This window comes from Anabrus simplex, chromosome 6, assembly GCF_040414725.1.
Source record: "Anabrus simplex isolate iqAnaSimp1 chromosome 6, ASM4041472v1, whole genome shotgun sequence".
NCBI lineage: Eukaryota > Metazoa > Arthropoda > Insecta > Orthoptera > Tettigoniidae > Anabrus > Anabrus simplex.
Window position 1 is genome coordinate 215,113,075 of NC_090270.1, and position 25,520 is coordinate 215,138,594.

General features: G+C 42.7%; 1 protein-coding gene across 1 annotated transcript in view; it reads left to right on the forward strand.

Moving 5' to 3' along the window:
* The window catches only part of LOC136876338 (NACHT and WD repeat domain-containing protein 2), a 355,527-nt gene that overhangs the window by 479 nt on the left and 329,528 nt on the right, over positions 1–25,520 (forward strand). The window lies entirely within an intron of this gene.

Below are 25,520 nucleotides of genomic sequence, written 5' to 3' on the forward strand. Positions count from 1 at the left end.
TTGTGATGTTTATGATTTTCTACATGAAACAAAGTCGTGATTTTTCTGATGGTAGCATATATAATATGGTTTTTATTTTTGTCATTTGCATGGAAATTTGAAAGTTGTCGTCGGCTTCGTCCTGTCTTCAAACAATTGACCGAGCACATTGCATGTATTGATTCGGATAACGTAGACTTTCTCTCCAGCCGCTGCGAATGTATGTCCCCTTAATGCGATAGCCCCAAAACTGCCCAATTCAACTTGCTGTACGCTAAAAATCTGGAATGAACCGTGATGAAATATAAACAAGTCTGCTGTCTTGATTTTTTTATAAGCCCTGCGTAAATTATTCTTAATTATTAAATAAAATTTATCCCTCTTAAATGTTAACGGAGTATTCGTTGATGGCGCTTAGTTTTCGTTATTTATTACCCCATAGGTTCTTACATTTTTATATTTCTTTTTCACAATCCATGCAAGTGTCCAGTCTCTCCCTGAGATATTCAATAACAAATGATATCAGGGTGCGATTCATAAGAATTTAAAATATTCTCTTCCAAAGTGAAGGGTTTTCTTTAGAGGATCCATATTCTTTATCCAAGGAATGATAAATAAAACATTGAATAACGCCTTGCAGACTTGTGGTAATGTTTTCAATGTATTCGTAGCATAGAAATCGAGCAGAGATACTGTCCGTTCAGTCTATAAGAATATTTGATTCAATATGTTTAGCACCAGCTGATTATTTTTCCATTTCATTGTATGATCATAGGAAGCGGTATATTTTTCTACTTTCTTGACATTTTGGGAATTGGGGATTCATTTTACTCTGACAAAAATATTAGTCCGCAAATTAAAATATGGCTGGTTGATGAAATGTCAAAGTTAGGGAAAAGTTTTCTGCGACATAGAATTTAGTAATTACGATCACTTTAAAACTAGCATGTATTTAACATTCATATGCACCAAGGTAAATGTAGACATTCAGTTTTAATTGTTTGAACCAACCATTCTCCTACAAACGTGACTTTGATTGCACAAATGGCAGTGTGTAGAACCAAGAACCTAGATAATGCAAAAGAAAATCACACTTACTCCTAAAGGTGCACCTTGAATATTAGCATTCTAGAGGAAGAAATTAAATTAATGTAGACTCTCACTCGATGGCAAAGTGCCCGAAGCAAACGTGACGGCAGCTGTAAATAGAGTAATTTACTTATAGGCTAGGGCTCTATGGGACGGCTTGCCAGAAACAAGTCAAGATTGCATTATCGTTCTGTTTAGCCTCTAAGATGTGTTTCTCTTAATTAAGTTAAACTGTTTTCTTACATAATGCTTACATCTGATTTAGTCATGGACGAGTTTCCTTGAAAGTATCTAATGATATTTCTGTGGAACGAAAGTCTTCGTGGTAGTAATATACATATGACCTTCCGTCACTATGGTGACAAGAATTATTACAACGGCCAAAAACAAGTTAAAAGAAATTAGAGGCCTATTTATACCATGCCATTTTGAAGAGCCTCCGTGTGGCTCAGGCACAGCGTGCTGGCTTCTCACCGCTGGGTTCCGTGGTTCAAATTCCGTGAGATTTGTGCTGGACAAAGGGAGGTGAGACAGGTTTTCTCCGGGTACTCTGGTTTTTGTGTCATCTTTCATTCCAGCAACACGCTCCAATGTCATTACATTTCATATGTCTGTCATTAATCATTGCCCCAGAGGAGTGCAACAGGCTTCGGCAGCAGGCACAATTCCTATCCTCGTCGCTAGGTGGGGGCTTCAATCATTCCGTTCTTAACCCTTTACTGCATACTGTTGCCCTCAGGCAACATACAACTTTACACCTGTATAAATGGATACAGATTGTGGACAGAGGTAGTTTTCCGGCACACCTTTAACTGTACAGTCATTTAAAGACATATACCAGTGATGCCTTGTTTTTTTTTACATAACATAAGACAAAACAGCCCTACAACCAAAGGTACTCCTTCCACCCCGTCAGCATCCACGCGTACCAACCACCGTTTACTTTACGTGGGCCCTCCCCATCACATTACCACAGGCTTCAGAAGTACCTCTGGCTCAACCTCAAAGACATTACCGACCTACGGTCGTGCAAGTATACTTGCGCCCTGCAATACGTACCCATGGCCAGTAGGCAGTAATGTTCGGTCTTTGAATGTTAAAAGCTGCACCACCTCGGGGCGAGGATACGAGTTTGGTATTTGGTATTTATTAATGAACAAAACAGGCTTCCAGCCCAGATACATAAGGATACGAGTTTACTTTACCCAGGTGGTCCAGGTTCAAATCACGACGATTGTTGGATGGGATTTTCACTTGAAAAATCACGTTGCAACAGCAAGGGTATCCAGCTTTAAAACCCCGGGTAGATTTACTGACACGTAAAAGAACTCCTGTGGGACAAAATTCCAGCAGCTTTGCGTCTCCGAAAACCGTCAACAAGTAGATAAAAAATGAAAACCTACAACCTGTTTTCCAGTCTTTGACCGGGTCAGGGATGTAATGAATGAACCATATATAGGCTATTGGTACGATGGAGTCGCCACTCCCAAAGTGATATTTTAATGACTGATAGATGTGTTTCTCTTAATTAAGTTAAACTGTTTTCTTACATAATGCTTACATCTGATTGTCATGGACGAGTTTCCTTGAAAGTATCTAACGATATTTCTGTGGAACGAAAGTCTTCGTGGTAGTAATATACATATGACCTTCCGTCACTATGGTGACAAGAATTATTACAACGGCCAAAAACAAGTTAAAAGAAATTAGAGGCCTATTTATACCATGCCATTTTGAAGAGCCTCCGTGTGGCTCAGGCACAGCGTGCTGGCTTCTCACCGCTGGGTTCCGTGGTTCAAATTCCGTGAGATTTGTGCTGGACAAAGGGAGGTGAGACAGGTTTTCTCCGGGTACTCTGGTTTTTGTGTCATCTTTCATTCCAGCAACACGCTCCAATGTCATTACATTTCATATGTCTGTCATTAATCATTGCCCCAGAGGAGTGCGACAGGCTTCGGCAGCAGGCACAATTCCTATCCTCGTCGCTAGGTGGGGGCTTCAATCATTCCGTTCTTAACCCTTTACTGCATACTGTTGCCCTCAGGCAACATACAACTTTACACCTGTATAAATGGATACAGATTGTGGACAGAGGTAGTTTTCCGGCACACCTTTAACTGTACAGTCATTTAAAGACATATACCAGTGATGCCTTGTTTTTTTTTACATAACATAAGACAAAACAGCCCTACAACCAAAGGTACTCCTTCCACCCCGTCAGCATCCACGCGTACCAACCACCGTTTACTTTACGTGGGCCCTCCCCATCACATTACCACAGGCTTCAGAAGTACCTCTGGCTCAACCTCAAAGACATTACCGACCTACGGTCGTGCAAGTATACTTGCGCCCTGCAATACGTACCCATGGCCAGTAGGCAGTAATGTTCGGTCTTTGAATGTTAAAAGCTGAACGTAAGTTGAACATTGAAGCTTGAAATTTTCTTCACCAAACGAAAACGAAAAATAATTCATGCAGTAAAGGGTTAACCCGGTCGAACGACTGGAAACAGGCTGTGGATTTTCTTTTATGCAATTTTGAAACACATTTTAAATTCTTTTTCTCAGTTCCAGACAGTGAACCTACTCCCAAATATCTTTCAGTAGACTACACTAATATTACTTTTTGACCGAGAGGCTTAGCAGATGGCTTGCCACCGAGATGGCAGTTTGCCTCCGTAGCTTAACATATTAGTTACCGTCCTCTGAGGTCCGCGTTCGATTTTCAGTACTGCCAGAGACTTCATGAATGCGGGAGAGTTGATATACGGCTAAAATGGTACACGCAGCTCATTTATTGGGAGTGTGCCTGAAAAGAGCTGCACCACCTCGGGGCGAGGATACGAGTTTGGTATTTGGTATTTATTAATGAACAAAACAGGCTTCCAGCCCAGATACATAAGGATACGAGTTTACTTTACCCAGGTGGTCCAGGTTCAAATCACGACGATTGTTGGATGGGATTTTCACTTGAAAAATCACGTTGCAACAGCAAGGGTATCCAGCTTTAAAACCCCGGGTAGATTTACTGACACGTAAAAGAACTCCTGTGGGACAAAATTCCAGCACCTTTGCGTCTCCGAAAACCGTCAACAAGTAGATAAAAAATGAAAACCTACAACCTGTTTTCCAGTCTTTGACCGGATCAGGGATGTAATGAATGAACCATATATAGGCTATTGGTACGATGGAGTCGCCACTCCCAAAGTGATATTTTAATGACTGATAGATGCTATGAAATGAGAATGGAGAGTGTTGCTGGAATGAAAGATGACAGAGAAAACCGGAGGAAAACCTGTCCCGCCTCCACTTTGTCCAGCACAAATCTCACATGGAGTGACCGGGATTTGAACCACGGTATCCAGCGGTGAGAGGCCGACGCGCTGTCGTCTGAGCCACGGAGGCTCTTCTGAGATAGTAGATAGTGGGAGGTAAAACCAATAACATATATCCGTCCACATAGGGTTGGTGTCAGGAAAGGCATCCGGCCATAAAAGTAAGCTTAATCCATACGATGTACCGATTCCAAGTAACTGGGGCAAGGCAAGAAAGGAGAAGTAGGCCCTACTAGTTTTTGACTATGGTCATTTTGACGGTATTTGGCTGAAGAGTTCAAAGTATCCATGAGTCACCACCACAGAATCACGCAATAGCGAATACATCCCCCTATATAAGTTTGGGGTCAGGAAGGGCATCTGGCCGTAGAACTTGGCCAAATCCATATCAAGTGCCGAACGCAAAAATCGGAGTCGAGGCCAGAAACAAGAGGTTCGTATACAAGAACGGGATGTACACATCGGTATCGTGATGTGGCACTTTTTATCAGCATATCTTCATTACTTCTAACAACAGAGCTGGGGACATTTCAAAACAACTCACCACTTGGTTGATGCTGAGGATAGCTTGACGCATTCTATAGATAGAGTCGTATAATATGGAATACCATTTACTTTTGGCAGTATAACTTCTTACCGAAATCAGTTATGAAATATAAATAAATATGGTTTGAAAATTCAAATAATTAGCCAAGATTCTCTATATTTTTAAATTGTAAATTGTTAATGCCTTCACGTCAACATTATTTCTTTCAAAAAGTTGCACTTGGTGGGTAATACGGAATAGTCGTCTAATATGGAATAGTAGGGTAAATAATATGTAAATTAAAATACAGCTTCAATAAATTCATTTAGTTATATTTAAGGAACGTTCTTACAGGTCGACGTATAGAAATTTAAAAAATCGAAAGAATAAAATTGGTAATTAACTTAAATGATAATCTGTATACACTAATTATTCAGAGTTTTCTTTTTACAGTCACTTGTTCATTCAGTGACAAAAGTCACAGATACAGAAACTGAGATCTATAGGTAATTAAATGTTATAATATACCAGGATTAATGCAATGAATTTTAAACGTCATTTTACTTTGAAACTAAAACAGTATTCCATATATCCCGACACACCATGTCTGAATTAAAGAATTCGTCATGCCCTAAACTTTGCACAACAAGGAAGTTACACTGGTGTAACAATATAAGCAACTCTTGGATTTCCCAGGACTAAACTCAGTTTTGGTAATTAATACAAGCTTTAAAAGAATTACCTGCAAAAGCTTTTCAAATATGAAAAACAAATATTCTTGCTCCACGCACTAACCTCACTCACTCACTCACTAAATACAAAGCATCATGAGAACATTTACCGTAATTCGACGAGTTTCCACCTGAGAGCAGTACCTTTCAGGCAAGATATTGTGGTATTCCTTATTGCCCGACTATTCCATATTACCCGATTCCCCTCTACAGTAGAATTCCAATAGTCCGGAACGCCCGATGGTCCGGCACCATTCCAGGATTTTTAATATTATTGTCTCTTAATAACGATCTCTCCTGAACAATTTGATGCATTTGTCGAAACCATTGGAAGTGTATTTTTTATTTTTTCAAAGTAAATAGTGCAAATGTATCTGATACAATCCATTTGTTATGCATTGACTTACTTAAATATCTCTATCTCTGGAAATATTCAGTCTGGAAGGCTGTGTGCTACACTGAGTACTGGAAAGCCAACCATATGATAAAAAACCAGATTTAAAAAATTGAATGTATGGGCCACGTTCAAAAACGGGTGGGAACATGCCTTCAAAAACTGAAGCGGACAGAAGAAAAAGAGAAGTTGTAGATGGAAAGACTCTAAATGGTAAAGGAAGACTTACAGATAAAAATATCGATGAACTTCGGCATTATTATGGAATGACAATAAGAAACAACACGTTTGAAAAGAGGAGTGTGTTATTAAACTAATGATTCTGCTGATCAACATTTTACTGCAAAACGCGGTGTTAGAGCTGTTTTCGCTGTACGCCTTAACCTACATCGTAGTAAGAGGTACCGCCCGATAGTCCGGCATTTTCGGTAATCCGGCACCGAGCCGGTCTCGATCGTGCCGGACTATCGGACTTCTACTGTATGTCTTGCAGATGAGCAAGTTTGTATTATATTACTGAATATTAATCTGTTGGAGTTTAAATCTATTCTCATTCATTTTTATAGCCGGAGTGAGTTGTAAACTATGGTCTGCTGCGTTCATTCTTGAGATCTGCATTTAGGAACTGGTATTTGTTTTTTGCAGCCGACAGTCCTTTGGTGAAAAACTTCAGTCATATTTTAGAAATTATCAGCCATAAACCGGCCAAACCTAGGGAGTTGCCCATGAGATTAAGTTCGCGCAGCTGCGAGCTTGTATTCGGGAGATAGTGTTTTCGAACCCTACTGTCGGCAGCACTGAAGATGGTTTTCCTGGGTTTCACATTTTCTCACCAGGTAAATATTGTGGCTGTATATTAAGACCATGAACACTTCCTTCTCACTCTTAGCCCTTTCCTGTCCTATCGTCGACATAAGACCTATCTGTGTCGGTGCGACGTAAAAAGATCGATATTAAAGATTATCAATCAATGAAATCATCAGGACTCTGTTTATAGTTTCGAGTACCGTACTCATATTTTATCTAGTTTACCTCCTCTTGTTTGTATGAGTTTGGAAGAGGACTCCGGTCTAATTGCGTTCTTGGGACCAGTTGACCTTCCTACAGTCATTAGTAAAAATCCTACCTGAAGTTGCCCGGAATCGAACCCGATTATGCCGGTTCTGAGTCCACTGCGCCAGACCACTTTTCTTCTTCCTCGTCTTTACTCACACCCTGCTGGGATCATGGGTGTGAACTGTGTCGCACACGTGGATTTGGCTCTGTTTTTTGGTTGGATGTCCTTGACGCCAATCCTATGTGAAAGGATATATACTCCATTGCACGTTGCTTGGTAGTGTAATGTTGTGTGGTGTGTTGGATTTATGAAGAGGTGTGTATTGAGACAAACACAGTGTATACCTGTCTATCCCCTGGTACAGTTTCCTGTACGGGATCGGGGTTGAAATGAGGCAATGTTTTACGGCCGGATGCTCTTCCTGACGCCAACGTGAGTTGAGGAGCTAATGAAGATGACATTAAAGTTGGTGAATGAAACTGGGTAAGAAGATGGAAGAAATCGGCTGTGGTCTATAAATAGGAACTGTCTATCCCGGCATTTGCCTGGAAGTGAAAATGGGAAACCACGGAAAACCATTCAGGACAGCCGAAGGTGGGGTTCAAACCCACTCGTATCCCGTATCCAGAACTTGGCTCCATAGCTGTACGCGTTAAATCGCACGGTAAGCACAAACACGTAATCTCAGATTAGAAGAATTAACCACATGAGGTTGAAATCCCCGACCCGGCTGAGAATCGAGGCCGGTTGAACCGAAGATCTCGACCTGGCCATTCAGTTAAGAAGTCGGACCGCCAGGACAATTTCTTCTTCTTCTTGGCATTTTTCCAACTACGTGGGATCGGCATTTTTGTAAAGATTTAGCTCATTTTTACGGCTGGATGCTCTTCCCGAAGCCAACCCTTTGAGGAGGGAGGTATTTAGTATTGCGTTTTTGAACGAACACTACCAATCAACCAACCCTCGAACTAGAGAAATTAACCGGACAAAGGCAAAATCCCCGAACCGGAAGTCCTCTGAACTAGAGACCACAGGGATGCCCGTTCAGCTAAGCTAGAGGAATTAAACAAATAAAATTAAAATCCCTGACCTGGCCAGGAATCGAACCCGGGACCTCCTGAATCGAAGGAGCCACCGCCAGACCTCATGGCGCCACAGCCCTACCTTCGCCTACCAAACGAAGGTCTGCAGATTACGAAGTAATACGAGGTCAGCTGGACGAATCGCGTGCCGAGAAGTAACAACGTAACGTCGTTTTTTCGAAAAGGAAAATGTTCTCCGCCAATCCGATTGCACCATCATTCTTAACCTAACACGAAGAGCATCCCTGATCGTTTTTTTTTTTTTTTTTTTTTTATCGGTATAGTTCTGATACACTCTGTATGCAGTGCAGAACGAGCTTCAGCTAATGTTTACGTTTAAAGTGCAATGCGTACTTCCCAATTTGACCGAGCCAGAATTGTGGCACTAAATCAGGGTGGCTATACACAAGCAGCACTATCACGCAACGTAGAAGTTACCCAGAGTGCAGTGTCAGAAATGTGGAAACAGTGCCGTAAGAACAACGATGTGACTGACAGACCGAGGGTGACAACGCCACGTCAAGATCATTACATCCGCGTAGTAGCACAGAGGCGACAAACTTCGACTGATCATCAATTACGAGATGACTTCTTGAGAGCAACTGCAGTGGAGGAGGATCTGACAGGTGCCTCTGGGATACTGATTCAAGAAATAGGGTAATTCCGGGAGAGTTGCCGCACTTTTTATGTCTTTTGTTATATCTCGGTATATTTACTTTAAAAATTGTTGCGAATTCATCGAGCATAATTTGAAAACATGTACATTTGATCAGGGATGAACAAAATATTGGCAATTGAAAGTAAATGGGAGAAAGGAGTGAACAAAGGAATTGTTGCATCTGCGGCGTCTCTCCCTGGATCCCGGTATAGATGCCGACTTTGCTCGGGAGAGATGCCGCGAGTAAAATAATTAATGACAAAATCAAATTTAAGCCAATTTCTTCAACTTTAATATAACCGAACACTAGAACGTACTACAAGACAATTATATCCACATAATATAATCATTCAATGGAAAAAATCTATCTGATAATTTACAACATTAAAATCATATTTTAATTTCGATTTACTATAAATGTGCATTGCAATGGATTCTTCACTGTGATATATAAAACCCCAAGGCACTTAACACCCTTGAAATGGCTCTGGCCTGCACAGCGACCGCTGCTCAGCCCGAAGGCCAACTATCAGGGAGAGACGCTGCACCCTCCTGTTTTCATACCTCAAGGCTATCATGGCCCAAAATTAGCTTACTCTCAACTACAGTTATGTTTCTGACGTCTACTGTACTAAAAACGTCTGATTTAAGCATTTGACGCCAACTTAATATACAATAAATTAACACACGCAAAAACTTTGTCAGGAGGAAACATGTACTCGCCTCATGATATCGGCTATAATTGGCGTAATATACGAGCAAATTTCGTCACACTCGCAGACAGCAGTTCTTCCTTAGAAACTGAAAAACCACACATACTGCCATCTAGCTGTAACGATGGGAACCTTTAGCTACAGTGTATGCGGCATCTCTACCGGGGCGGCATCTGTCCCGGATTTACCTTAAGTTCAGAGCCTGGATAAACGAGATAAAGGATCTTCCGTAAAGAGTAAGGTTGACCGAGGGTGAACACGTGAAGTGAGGTCCATGTGTCTGTACAAATTGTACTCAGTTGGCTGTACAGTGCCCAGATAAGGTCAATTCGACGTGTTCCGCTAGAACATCACACCGTGCTGAGAGGAGAAGATGGGCGTCCATCATCTTAATTAGCGTTGGATGAATGGCGTGATGACATGTTTGTAGATGAAACACGAATATCACTTATGGCAGGTATAGGACTACAAAGGGTGTGGAGACGTAAAGGACATGGTGGGCTGTACCAGCATGTTCAAGAGCTGCATGTATTCGGAGGTGGAGGTGTAATGTTTTGACCTAGGATTATGCATGTCCGTCGTACTCCTTAGAGGCATGTTAACTGCCCAGCGGCCTACCGATGAAATTCTTCGTCCATTTGTACAACACTTTCGAAGTGAATATGGCGCTGAATTAATTTTCGTTGATGACACCACTCGCTCTCACCGAGGTGCTTCCGTGAGGAACTTCGTGGGACTGGCGGGTATCAATTCACCGGATATCAACTGCATTAAGTATGCATGGAACAGTTTGAAACTGCTCTTTTAAATTTTCTACAACCTCCACAGACATTTCTAGACCTCATTAGAATTGTCCAGGTGGAATGGGACCACGAGCGACTTGTTCCTTTGCAACTCGGCGTTGAGACTGCCATTTGGCAAGGCAACGCTGTGATTTGCCTGCGTCTGCTTACATGCCGTCACGGTAGCCAAGAATTAATTGTGGAACTAGTGATTACTTGAACCATTCATGTAGGATATAACCAGCGCGATAGCCGAATTGCATCGTCACTGACTCCTCACGAAGGCAGACGTTGTTCGAATCCCGGCCAAAACACGTGCGAGGTTTAAAGTGAAAAGTCACCTTTCTGTTGTTCGAATTGCACGTAAATCTAGAAATCTCGCAACTGATCACCTCAACAATCACTTAGGACTACAAACTCTATTTTCCTTTTGGAGTGGTGTATCATGGTGGTGGGGGTGGAGGAAGAGATGTCGCAGAATCCTACCAATAAGTACTCTCGCTATCGTTCACGCAGAGTGTGGCTAGAACTGTACCTGCACATGCCATATATGCCTAACGAGATCGGGTGTTTCAACACAGCTGCGCTACGTTGTTGGAGTCATATTTGTCTCTGGAGCACTTTCTGGGGAATTACAGCAATACTTGTAGGTATTCGTTTGTCGGACTTGTCATGTTTCCATATCATTATCCTTGCTAGGGCTTCTTCAGCCGACTTGACACTTGACCTGATACAATTGGCGTTGAGACATTCGGTTCAGACAGTCCCTGGTTCGATTCCGTCCGGGTCGGGTATTTTAATCGCGTCTGATTAATTCTGGCTCGAGGACTGGGTGTTCGTTTGTCCCAGCACTCTCTTCCTAAAATTCGAACAACACACCACACTACCAACCACCACAGAAGCACCCGATAGTTATTACTTCCCTCCACATAGGGTTGTGTCAGGAAAGGCATCCATTCGTAAAACAGGACCAAATCCACATATGTGTGACACAGTTGCACTCGCGGAAAGTGGAAGAAGAAGACTTGTAGGTATTCGTTGGACGACGCACTAAGGCGCCCAACCACAACCGATTATTAAAATTTGTATTGGATGAAGTGGAGTTACCTTCGGAATTCGCTGTTAATATAGCACCTATATTTACCATGTCTTAGGTGTAACAGGTTGAACCTTTCGTCATGTTTCTATACCATTAACCTTGCTAGGGCTTCGTCAGGCTACCTAACACTTGACCTGATACAATTGGCTCTCTCTTAAGTAGTTTTGCAACATATCACATCAAACTCTAATTCTGCAATTCCATTCACGGTAACCTTCCTCTGAAACCACCACTACACCTTCTAACGATGGCTGGATGAAAATTTCTTACTTTTTGAACTACTTATGAAAGAATCGTAATTATGCATGACAGATTAGGTATTGTAGTTGGTTATGACGCTCACTTCCCTCGCCTCAAGATCAGGGGATGGATTCCTGTCATATTCGGTTGGAATTTCCCAAAATCTGAAAATGAATGACCTCCTATATGCAGATTTATAGGTCGTTAAAGAAAGTAAAATTCCTCCACTGCGACTTCTCTTCAAATGTACAATAGTTGAAGGAATGTCATACATAGGCCTATTATTATTATTATTATTATTATTATTATTATTATTATTATTATTATTGAGCGCCTCTGTGGTGTGGTGGTTAGTGTGATTAGGTGCCACCCTCGGAGACCTGGGTTCAATTCCCGTCTTTGCCACGAAATTTGAAAAGTGGTTCGAGGGCTGGAACGGGGTCCACTCAGCCCAGTTGTACTTCCTCATAAAGCAATAATCACCACCACCACCTCGGGAGGTCAACTGAGTAGAGGGGGTAGGGGGGTTCGATTCCAACCTCAGCCATCCTCGAAGGCGTTATCCCCGGTTTCCCACTTTTCATCCAGGAAAATGCCGGGATGGTACCTAATTTAAGGCCCGGCCGCTTCCTACCCTCTTCATTGTCTATCCCTTCCAATCCTCCCCTGTTCAGCATGCAGGTGAGGCCGCCTAGTCAAGGTACTGATCCTCCTTCCCAGTTGTATCTCCCGACCCAAAGTCTCACGCTCCAGGACACTACCTTTGAGGCGGTAGAGGTGAGATCCATCGCTGAGTCAGAGGAAAAACCACCCCTGGAGGGTAGTGATTAAGATAATAATAATAATAATAATAATAATAATAATAATAATAATAATAATAATAATTTAGATGTGTATGCCAACAGAAGGGCAATGCTTTAATCAAAATATATGAAGAATGTACCAGGCCACCCGAAATATTAATCCTCAATCCGTAAAGGTTTACTTTGAAGCTATTCTATCGAAGTATCCATGCTAAAGCCTGTACAGTGCATCGTATAACTGAATTACTGTTTACATTGTAATGGAAGAAGGACGGATAGTCTAACGAATTCTCTTTTTTCCCTCACACCTGTGAGTAATTAATGGCGTATGGCATCCGGAGAGGCCTTGTGCAGGTCTTTCGAGTTGACGCTCATGGGCGACCTGCGCTTCTATGAGGGTGGGGCCCTCCCTACTAAGGTCGTATGACGAGAAGTCGCGTGGACGCGCGGTAAGAGGTGCAAAGGGTAAGCATGGTCGCTGCGCATTTGCCTATCAAGTCTCAAGGCATTTGTTCCATCCCCGATGACTCTTGCGAACTGATGTGTCGTGAAGTTTCAAAGTGGTAGTGCAATTGTACACATTTTCTGTAAAAATTGGATAATGAACAAAATGAAATGAAATGTCGTATGGCTTTTAGTGCCGGGATATCCCAGGAAGGGTTTGGTTTGCCAGGTGCAGGTCTTTCTATTTGACTCCCGTAGGTGACCTGCGCGTCGTGATGAGGATTAAATGATGATGAAGACAACGCATACACCCAGCCCCCGTGCCATTGGAATTAACCAATTAAGGTTAAAAACCCGACCCGGCCGGGAATCGAACCCGGGACCCTCTGAACCTAAGGCGAGTACGCTGAACAGTTTTATTATGAGCATGCATCTGTTTCAAAGAGCTCGCACAGTCTTCACGACTGATGTTTGTAATTTAGACTGTAGTATCTGTTACTCGTACCGTATCTAGAAGCTTCTGCGTCTTCTCGTCAGACGCAGATGGTGGGATGAAATATAATGCTGAAGACGACACACAGACAATCAGTCCCAAGCCAGAGGGATTAATCCATCAAGGTTAAAATCCCGGCCTAGCCAGGAATCGAACTCGGGCCCCTTGGACCAAAGGTCAGCATGCTAACCAGTTTGCCATGGAATCGGACTTTCCTCGCGAGTGAGGATATACCTAGAATGCATCCACCCTATCATCTATTGTATATTAGTCTACCCAGAAGCTCTCAACGTTGAAGCGTGGACTTGTAACTAATTCTCCAAATTGGGTCCGAGGGCATAATATTTAGCTTTCTTCCAGAGCTGGTTCCTCGGTTGCATCTGAATATTGGCCCCGAAGCACTGTTTCGAAGCCTATTGCATCAACGTTCTTCCTTTCCAGTTTAACAGACTTACGACTGTCTACATTATGTAGGACTGGTTTAAAATGTTGTTACAACTCTATATTAATAATAATAATAATAATAATAATAATAATAATAATAATAATAATAATAATAATAATAATAACAATAATAATAAACATTATTATTAATAATTCCGCTATGTCGGTGCGACGTAAAACAAGTTGTGAGATTTAAAAAAAGGGAATTTCTCGCTGCTTGGGGTTCATTGTAATTATAATCGAAAGGACACGACAGGAATATTTATGCATGTAACATATTGAGTTCATTCATCGAGGTCCTCCGCAGAAACTGCCTGACAATAGAGCTCTCTCGTCCTTAAAGATAGCTCTAAGCTCTTTTGGCGAGTTCTTATATAGACTGAACTTTCCGTCCCAATATTCGCAAATATGTCTACCCAGACTTGATCAGACAGTTTGCAACGTAAGTGGCAGTAGTTCATCTTATCTTGCCTTATCATAATTCGATGAAAATACATTCATAAGGGGAAATTAAGACAGGTAACTGGGGAGTTGAAAATAATCGAAAATATTTAAAGATACTGACGGATAAGGCAAAAAAAAAAACTGGGCAAGTTGGCAGTGCGGTTAGAGAGGCGCGACTGTGAACTTGCATCCAGGAGATAGTGGGTTCGAACCCCACTATCGGGAGCCCTGAAGATGGTTTTCCGTTGTTTCACATTTTCACACCAGGCAAATGCTTGGGGTTGTACCTTAATTAAGGCCACGGCCGCTTCCTTCCCACTCCTAGGCCTTTCCTATCCCATCCTATCCCATCGTCGCCATAAAACCTATCTGTGTTGGCGCGACGTAAAGCCAATTGTTGCATTGGATAGGGCAAATACAGAGGCGGACAGAAGAATTCAAATGCAGCATTAATCTACTACAAGCGGACATTCAAGTACCGGAACATACACAATAAAATAAACATATCTCTTCTATGTACAAATGTCCAAAGTACAACACGAACATTTTTTTCTACATGCAAATTTAAGTTCTAAAAATGTGACACAAATTGCTGTCTATTTCTTGTAGCCGATGGCCACGCCCCGAGGTGAAACCTCTCGGTTGACTTTCGTCCACCTGTGCAGAATTCGTGTCCGCAGTACGCTGTAGTCAACCACTGCTCTCACATTTTTTCCTCGGGGGGGGGGGGGGGGAGGAGAGGGGGAAGGTGGAGCCCGCAACCCTCGCGTAGCGACAACACTCCTCACTAAATTCTGATCATGTCAGTTACGGATTTTTTAAATCGATAACAGAAGAAATTTAGGTGTACGGCTTGTTAAGTATTCAGATAAAATGATGACTGATGTGATTATGTTTTTGCTTAAGTCAAAGAGGCAAGGCAGAATCAATAGAGGCAACCAAGAAATCAAAGTAGACAATAAAAAATAGAGGATAAATGCAGTAATAATTATTGGGAATTCCAGAAAATACCTGACAGTGTGAATAATGGACTACACTGCACAGTAGCCTCTCTCTCTCCTGGTGTTTTTTCCACCAAATTGGGTCCACTGTTCGGCTAAATTACGTTACTTCCCTGCTGGCAAGCAGATTGAGACGTTGCTGTGACAACTGGAAGACTCGCTATCGAGCTGCGAGGGCGTCAGTCACTAAACCCCGCAGAAAAGAGAAATTTTCGCCGGGAATTCGGAAAGTAAACGAAAATTTGTATTTCACATAAAGTCTACAGTTTTTACAGAAAATCAATAGTGTATGACCAACATTAAATAACTCTCTTGGTCTTCCTATATTAAGTTGTTGTTAAATCGTAAACACATCGAAAACTGCTTCTGGATAAGTCTTCTCCAAATAGGAACTTTGGTAAAATGGATTCAGTCACGTTTTCTGATGATGGTGGAACAGACAGACAGGAAATCTGAAAACCTCTGATACGCTCTCGTTGACTAAAACGGAAAAGGATCTCAAACAATTACAAAATAAACGAATGTAAAGACACTACAGTTTACACTAACAGTTGTATAACCGTCTTTGAACGTTTTGTTTCTGTAATAGGAGACGTGAGTGACAGCAGAAGAGAGAAATCAAACAACAATAATAATTATTACCAATTCATTAGTGTAATGTTCTTGGTGGGACATTGTAAGTCATCTCATCACATTTTGTTTTCTAGCTCAGCGATATTTGGGTACTCGAGGCCTATGCTTTCAACCCCCCCCCCCCCCCAATTAATGATTCCTTCCGTCCCACCCCACCCCCACCTCCACGATTGATGTACTGTATATCCATAGCATTTCGATTTCACATTTCTCTTCCGATTTTAATAGTGATGTTCATTATCTTCCTGATAAATACGAGCTAACAACTACGTAGTCTTGTAACTTACAAAAACCATCACAACAATCATTACCATCTCCAGTTAGTCCGTTACCATGACAACTGAAACCGAGTGAGTTGCTGCGCGGTTTGGGTCTCGTAGACGTCAGCTTGCATTCCCGAGATAGTGGGTTCAATCCCCACTGTCGGCAGCCCTTAGGGTGGTTTTCCGTTTTTTCCCATTTTCACACCAGACAAATGCTGAGGCTGTACCTTAATTAAAGCCACGGCCGCTTTCTTCTCATCCCAAGCCCTTTCCTATCCCATCGTCGCCATAAGACCAGTCTGTGTCAGAGCGAAGTAAAGCAAATTGTATGAAAAAAAGACTGAAAATATTTCCACGTCGGCGATGCTCACCCTTGATGGCCTTCGTAATATTTATAATAATAATAATAGTAATAATAATAATAATAATAATAATAATAATAATAATAATAATAATAATAATAATAATAATAATAATAATAATTGTTACGGAGATATCCGTGGTAGTTAGAGGTGAAAGAAGGTGCGGGCTGGAATAGGTCTCAACTACAAAATTAAAGTTAATTTAAAACTTTAACAAAGGTTATATTTTCTTTTCAAAATCAACAATTAACAAAGTATAACAGGTACCAAGTAGCAGATCAACAAATTAACAAATTACAGTTTGTTACAAGATTTGGGCTTCGAGCCCCAAGTCTAATTCCTGAGCTCTCAGCTCACAACCGCAATTGCTGAAGGGCAGAAAACCCCAAAGTACGAGGAGCACTTGCTCCTAATTACAATGTTAAGAAAAAGAGCAGACCCGCTCTCAATTTTACAAGCCTATAAAAGGCTACAACAACCTTCATTTCTATCTGCCCTTAAGGCACACAAGGAAACAGGGGTAATTAATACCCAACCTACGGGGCCTTCGCATGAAGAACACAAAACAGGTTAAGAAAATGGCCCAAAATACCAAATGAATGGAGGCGATAACTTGCACTCCTACACCAAGTTTTGTCTAAAACCTATGTGGCGCTAGGCCGATCATACAGGGGCTAATCCCAAGCTAGGGAGGTGACACGTATGAGAAAACTTTACTATATTAAAGAAGAGAAGAACGGTTATGAAAACGTAGTCACCTCCTTTTTCAAAAATGAAGGGGAGTTCGAAAGGGTGAAGCACTCTCTATCCCCGCTTTACAGATTTGTAATTGATAGATAGACAGAAAAGAATTTACATTTTAAAAAGGTAGGTTACATACTAAAGGTTTCGAACCCTCCCCGAGAGTAAAACTGCTGAGCTAGCAAGAAATGAAGATGATAACAGGCCATTGCCTTGTAGATGAACTGCTGCTTGAAGAAAGAGGCGCTTCCCGGCCCCTGCTACATATTCACACACTAAGAGAGATGTTACTGAAGTGGCCCCGAGACAAGAAAATCAGCAGTTTTTATACCCTTGTGGAGAATTCGAGACCTTTCAAGAATGAGTAGACACACCCCCTCAATTTTATTGGGTCGCTAAAAGTTACACATCAACATCGAGAAAGAAAGACACTATTGGTCAGAAATTAATTACAAAAATTAGTTATTGGTTAAATTCAAAACAGGCGGAAAGAAAGGATAACTGTTGCCAACCCCCAAACCACAGAACAAAATTTAGTGAAAACAAAACTTATGAATGCTAAATTTCTTCAAGAAAGTTCATTCCTTTACACCAGAGTGCGTTATCAAAGTTTTGGTAGAGACATCTGTTAGAGAATGTCCAAACTTCTTGATACGGAGCAAACAAACACAAATCAAAATAGATACAGTTCAGAACACTTCAAAATTACCAAATTTACAGTAGTGACATCTTCCGAGAAACCGTTGAGTTAATACAGTTTGTTAAAGTTCAGGCTTTCTCCTGTAGAGAAGTTTCAACTGGCGCAATATTTGAATTCGCGGCGTGGAGGTGTACCGCCCGGTACAATAACAATAACAACAATAATAATAATAATAATAATAATAATAATAATAATAATAATAATAATAATATTGCCGGCCCCTTCCACTGCTAACGACGACGGCTTCAGAGCTCTGGCGGTAAGCGTGTACAGTAATTAAAGAGCACTGCCGCAGCCGCGGGAGAGCGGAAGAAGCAGACGAAGATATGATGCTTGCTGTTGTTTAAAGGGGCCTAACATCCAGGTCACCGGGCGAGTGGACCGCGCTGTTAGGGGCGCGCAGCTGTGAGCTTTCAGCCAGGAGATAGTGGGTTCGAACCCTACTGTCGGCAGCCCTGAAGATGGTTTTCCGTGGTTTCCCATTTTCACACCAGGAAAATGCTGAGACTGTATCTTAAGGCCACGGTCGCATCCTTGCCACTCCTAGGCCTTTCCTATCCCATCGTCGCCATAAGACTTATGTGTCGATACGACGTAAAACAAATTGTAAAAAAGTCAATCCAGGTAATCGGCCCATTCCCAAGAGAAACAAGCGTTGGTACGCCCCCTTCAGTGCTTTATTTTCCATATAAAAATACAAATGCCGCTACACCACAATCAATAGAATATAAGGACGAATTCTCTTTTATCGAGGCTCGTGTGTACTGTATTCAGCACATCCCGAGAGTGGAGCGTTCGCCGAGTTATCGGCTGAGGCGATAGTTTGCCACAAGATGGTAACCCCCATCTCCACTGCTTTTTATTTATTTATTTATTTATTTATTTATTTATTTATTTATTTATTTATTTATTTATTTATTTATTTATTTATTTATTTATTTATTTAGTTAGTTAGTTAGTTAGTTAGTTAGTTAGTTAGTTAGTTTTGGTTGGTTGGTTGGTTGGTTGGTTGGTTGGTTGGTTGGTTGGTTGGTTGGTTAGTTAGTTATAAGATTCCCCACAGTATAGATGCTGCCCTGATGCGGGAGTGTACTAAAAACATTGGCGCATAACAATACAAATTTTCAAAATTAATTATACCTAAAGTCCGCCTCTGTGGTGTAATTAGTGTGATTAGCTGCCACTTCCGGTTCGATTCCCGGCTCTGCCACGAAATTTGGAAAGTGGTAAGAGGGCTGGAACGGGGTCCACTCAGCCTCGGGAGGTCAACTGAGTAGAGGGTGGTTCGATTCCCACTTCAGACTTCCTCGAAGTGATTTTCCGTAGTTTCCAACTTCTCCTGCAGGCAAATACCAGGATGGTACCTAACTTAAGGCCGCGGCCGCTTCCTTCCCTCTTCCTTGTCTATCCCTTCCGATCTTCCCATCCCCTCGCACGGCTCCTATTCAGCATAGCAGGTGTGGCCGCCTGTGCAAGGTACTGGTGCTCCTCCCGACCCAATATCTCACGCCCCAGGACACTGTCCTTGAGACGATAGCGGTTTGATCCCTCGCATAGTCCGTGGGAAAAACCAACCGTGGAGGATAAACGGATTAAGAAACAAGCAAACAAACAAACAAACAAACAAACAAACAAGAGATTAAACCTAAAGCCGTATTGCTAAAATCATCCTTATTCATAAGTGTATCCAAATGATTATGTGATAGCTCAGTCGTTAATGGAATAGTTTTTCTATTTATTTTACGTCACACCAACAGACCGTCGTCTTAAGGTGCAGCCACAGCATTTGGCTGGTGTAAACATGGGAAGTCACGTAAAACCATCTTCAAGGCTGCCGACAGTTGAATTCGAACTCACTATTTCCCGAATGTAAGGTCATAGTTACGTAACCCCAAAAATCGCGGTCAACATGCTCGGTTTATGGAATACTTACAAGTGGTTTCTGAGTATGATTATGGAACCCTACAGGGTACTGATTACAACGCTCTTTTTCTAGGCTCTTATCTAGACGAAATTGCCGGCAGAACTGGACAAAATGATAGGTGATGGTTTCTCTAGAACCTACCATGAGATCAATCACTAAGACGTCTGACAGCTGACACTTTTCTTTGTTGTACGGCATTGTAGCTTTCTACTGTAGATTCCACACGTATCGTTGTGGAGTTAATCTAGTTGTTCCTTTTTGGTCTCTATTCTTATTCTAGGGTCGATTATCCATCCCACGCTGTTGTCACGGAAGGCTGTCATATAAATTCTCCGAGTGATGTGTTTGTGGAGATAAAATGAAAACCTCTTCATACACTAAATAATGAGAATAAGAAGAATAAGAAGGGTACCGGGTTGAGTAGCTCAGACGGTAAAGTGCTGGTTTTCTGAGCTCAAGTTGGTGGATTCGATACCGGCTCAGTCTGGTGCTCAAATTCGCCACCCTCATGTCAGCTGGTTTACTGGCACTAAAACAACTCTTCCGGGACGAAATTTCGGGACCTCAGTGTCAACGAAAATGTAAAAATAGTTAGTGGGACAAAAAAATAACATTTTTAATGATACATTTTTTGTCGAGCGCTTACTGATTGAGCCCATGTCTTCCGATATTATAGCTAAAATGTATATGAGCGTGCAGTTAGGATCGCCCAGCTGTGAGTTTTCATTCGGGAGATAGTGGGTTCGAACCCCTCTGTCGGCAACTTTGAAGATGGTTTTCCGCGGTTTCCCATTTTTACAGCAGGCAAATGCTGGGGCTGTACCTCAATTAAGGCGACGGCTACTTCTTCCCACTCCTAGCCCTTTCCTATCCCATCGTCGCCATAAGACGTATCTGTGTCGGTGCGACGTAAAGCACAATTTTTTAAAAAGCATATAAAGGGCGTGACTGCCTCAGTGGTATAGCTGCCGTATTCCCACCCCGAAGGCTGAGGTTCGAATCCCGGTCGATGCTGGGTTGAGATTTTTATCTCAAAAATCATGCGGTGTCAGGAAGCGCACCCGGCTTTAAACCCCCTGCCTAAACCAACCCCAGAAGTGGATAAGCTGATGAAAGTCTAATAAATGTATAAAATAAACCGAATACATATAAATGCATTCACATGTTTTATTATGGATAACTTGGCTGAGTAGCTCAGACGATGGATGTTCAGTTGGTGGGTTCGATCGAGGCTCAGTCCGATGGTATTTGAAAGTAATCAAGTAGGGCAGCCTCACTAGCACGTGGGCAGAATTCTGAGACCCTGGTGTCTCCGGGAACCGTAAAATGAGCCATTTAGCTAATAACTGTTTTTGTTATGTATACTTTGGTAGGTCTACGGGTTCTGGCGTCTAGCTTGTCAGACGAAAAGTCGTCCGACGTTGCCTCCAGTCCAACTGACGGTCGTGCACGGAGAATGTCTCACTGTTCTCTGATATAACAACGCATATTACTGCGAGGACTAGCTGCCAAGAATTTTGCATTGCCACGCCTGTATTTATGTCAAACATGTGACGTAAGTGTACCTCGCTGTGCCAAAACTAGAACTGTCAGATTCGGAATGTTGTGAATAAATCTAAGAGTAATTCACAATGAGTCACGGGCAAACTCGCATTCATTTTAGATTCTCCTCTCACCCAGAGGGAATTCATTCAAGATCATCTCTGACTCAGTTCAGCTCTAGCCGTAGGGAGGGTATTACCCGGCGATTACAAAATCCCATAAACTCACTACCTAATTTTTAAATTAAAATATAACCAAATAAGATCATCAAATTATTCTTTCTTTCTTTCTTAATTAATTAATTAATTAATTAATTAATTAATTAATTAATTAATTAATTAATTAATCCGCTTACCGTCCATGGTTGGTTCTTCCCTCGGACTCAGCGAGTTATCCCACCTCCACTGCCTCAAGGGCAGTGTCCTGGAGTGTAACACTTTGGTTCGGAGATAAAACTGGGGAGAAGGACCAGTACCACGCCTTGGCGGCTCACCTGCTGTGCTGAACAGGGGCCCTGTGGGGGGAAGGGAAGATTGGAAGGGATAGATAAGGAAGAAGTAAGGGAGCGACCGTGGCCTTAAGTTGGGTACCATCCCGGCATTTGCCTGGAGGAGAAGTGGAAAACCACGGAAAACCACTTCGAGGGTGGTTGAGGTGGGAATCGAACCCCTCCCGAGACTGAGTGGACCTCGTTTCAGTCCTCGTACCAGGTTCAAATTTCGTAGCAAAGCCGGGAATCGAGCCCGAGCCTTCGAGGGATGGCATTTAATCACACTAACCACTGCACCACAGAGGTGGACTAAATTATTCTTAATGTGATATTTATAATTATTTCCTTATACAAATTGTATGCCTTTGCTGGCGAGATGTTGTGTTGACAGTGCACTACGTCTTCTGGTATGGGCTATATCAAATTTGTTACTTTCATTGACCTGTCTCGGTCTCATCCTTGGCTTTGACAATATGAAAATGACTGAGGTGTGAGTGATGCTAGTAATACCATTTCGGCAGCCCTGAAAATGGTTTTCCGTGGTTTCCCATTTTCACACCAGGCAAATGCTGGGGCTGTACCTTAATTAAGGCCACGGCCGCTTCCTTCCCACTCCTAGCCCCATCGTCGCCATAAGGCCTATCTGTGTCGGTGCGACGTAAAGCAACTAGAAAGAAGTAATAGCATTGCTCATGCAGCCGGTCCCTGTTATGAATGGTGTGAAAATATCACTCATAGGGTCGGTTGGTGCATGCATTTCACTGGGCTTGGCAGACTGATATGTAATAGCAACGGCTGGCTCGGTGAGGAAAGCAACGGGAAACTACCTCTCCTCATTTCCCCAGTACACCTCTTCAGTGACACCTAGGCTATTTAAGACAGCTGTTGGCGGAGCTGCAGAGGATCAAACCAGCTTTCGGGCTGAATACCCAACATACATACAAATTGTGAGAGTACAGAAATAGTTTAGAGCATTAATAAAAATACCGTATTAGTTATGTATTAATTCATTATTTATTTATCTATTTATTTTACCAACAGAGAATAGCCTTCAATTGGTGCTTTAATAGGGATGGTAGTATTTGTATTATTCTTTAGGAGAAAGATTACTAGATAAACATCTCTCTTAATTCCTACCGGGCTGAGTGGTTGGCACGCTGGAAGCGCTGGCTTTCTGAGTCCAAGCTAGGGTATTCGATCTCAGAGAAGTTCAGTGTTACCGGAAGGTACTCAAATAGGTCAGCCTCGTGTGGGCAGACCTACTAGCAGGTAAAGGAACTCCTGTGGTACAAAATTACGGCACACCCGCGTCTCCAAAAACTGTAAAAACAGTTAGCGGGAAGTATAATAATAACAATAATAATAATAATAATAATAATAATAATAATAATAATAATAATAATAATAATAATAATAATAATAATAATATATTTATATATAATTTATATATAATAATATAACAGACCATTCGAAGAATGAAGTTATCTGCAAAAGAAAGGGAGGAGAGCCTTCGAAGAGTCCGCAAATAAAAGATACCTAGTCCTCGAAACGGTCGGGGTCCGGCTCCGTGGTTAAATGGTGAGCAAGCTGGCCTTTGGTCGCAGAGGTCCCGGGTTCGATTCCCAGCAAGGTCGGCAATTTTAACCATAAATGATTGATTCCGCTGGCACGGGCAGTGGGTGTATGTGTCGTCTTCATCGTCATTTTATTCTCATTGCGATGCACAGGTCGCCTACGGGAGTCATTTCAAAAGACCTGCACCTGGCAAGCCGAACTTGTCCTCGGACACTCTCGGCACTAAAAGCCATAACCCATTTCATTTCAATACGGTCGGGGTCGGAAGAGAACAAAAGTTGTCAACAGACGTCAGATACGAAAATGAAAAACAAAAGTAAATGGAAATCATACCAGACTCAGCTGAGGATCCTGCGGTCACAACTACTCCCCGCCCCCGCAAGTTGACAGCCCCTAGCGAGTCAACTCGTGCGACAATCAGGGGATTTTGTGCATCTGTTCTGTCCCTATTCACAGAATACAAATACAATATCAAAAGTGATGATAATATGTGGACGTGTCCATGAATTGTATGAAAAAAAAAAAAAAAAAAAAAACTTACGAAGTTCCATCGAAATCAACGACCCAGACACCAGAGTGAAGAGAATAGGATACCTTCAGAATGATGAATGATACTAGAAGATGGTGATCATCATCATTAGTCGTTATGATTGATACTGAACGTCGTAATCTCATTTCCTTTATCATTTCAGCATTTCATTCTTGTCGAGACGTCTCAATCCAGAGCGGTCTTCAACCTTTCTTAATACACTGACTGACAGAGCAAATGCAACACCAAGAAGGAGTGGTTCGAAAGGGATGAAAGTTGGGGAAAAAACAGAGACGGCACGGACGAATAATTGATGTTTATTTCAAACCGATATGCAGGTTACACAATGCGCACGGCATCGACTCAGTAGGATGTAGGACCACCGCGAGCGGCGATGCACGCAGAAACACGTCGAGGTACAGAGTCAATAAGAGTGCGGATGGTGTCCTGAGGGATGGTTCTCCATTCTCTGTCAACCATTTGCCACAGTTGGTCGTCCGTACGAGGCTGGGGCAGAGTTTGCAAACGGCGTCCCATGAGATCCCACACGTGTTCGATTGGTGAGAGATCCGGAGAGTACGCTGGCCACGGAAGCATCTGTATACCTCGTAGAGCCTGTTGGGAGATGCGAGCAGTGTGTGGGCGGGCATTATCCTGCTGAAACAGAGCATTGGGCAGCCCCTGAAGGTACGGGAGTGCCACCGGCCGCAGCACATGCTGCACGTAGCGGTGGGCATTTAACGTGCCTTGAATACGCACTAGAGGTGACGTGGAATCATACACAATAGCGCCCCAAACCATGAATCCGCGTTGTCTAGCGGTAGGGCGCTCCACAGTTACTGCCGGATTTGACCTTTCTCCACGCCGACGCCACACTCGTCTGCGGTGACTATCACTGACAGAACAGAAGCGTGACTCATCGGAGAACAAGACGTTCCGCCATTCCCTCATCCAAGTCGCTCTAGCCCGGCACCATGCCAGGCGTGCACGTCTATGCTGTGGAGTCAATGGTAGTCTTCTGAGCGGACGCCGGGAGTGCAGGCCTCCTTCAACCAATCGACGGGAAATTGTTCTGGTCGATATTGGAACAGCCAGGGTGTCTTGCACATGCTGAAGAATGGCGGTTGACGTGGCGTGCGGGGCTGCCACCGCTTGGCGGCGGATGCGCCGATCCTCGCGTGCTGACGTCACTCGGGCTGCGCCTGGACTCCTCGCACGTGCCACATGTCCCTGCGCCAACCATCTTCGCCACAGGCGCTGCACCGTGGACACATCCCTATGGGTATCGGCTGCGATTTGACGAAGCGACCAACCTGCCCTTCTCAGCCCGATCACCATACCCCTCGTAAAGTCGTCTGTCTGCTGGAAATGCCTCCGTTGACGGCGGCCTGGCATTCTTAGCTATACACGTGTCCTGTGGCACACAACACGTTCTACAATGACTGTCG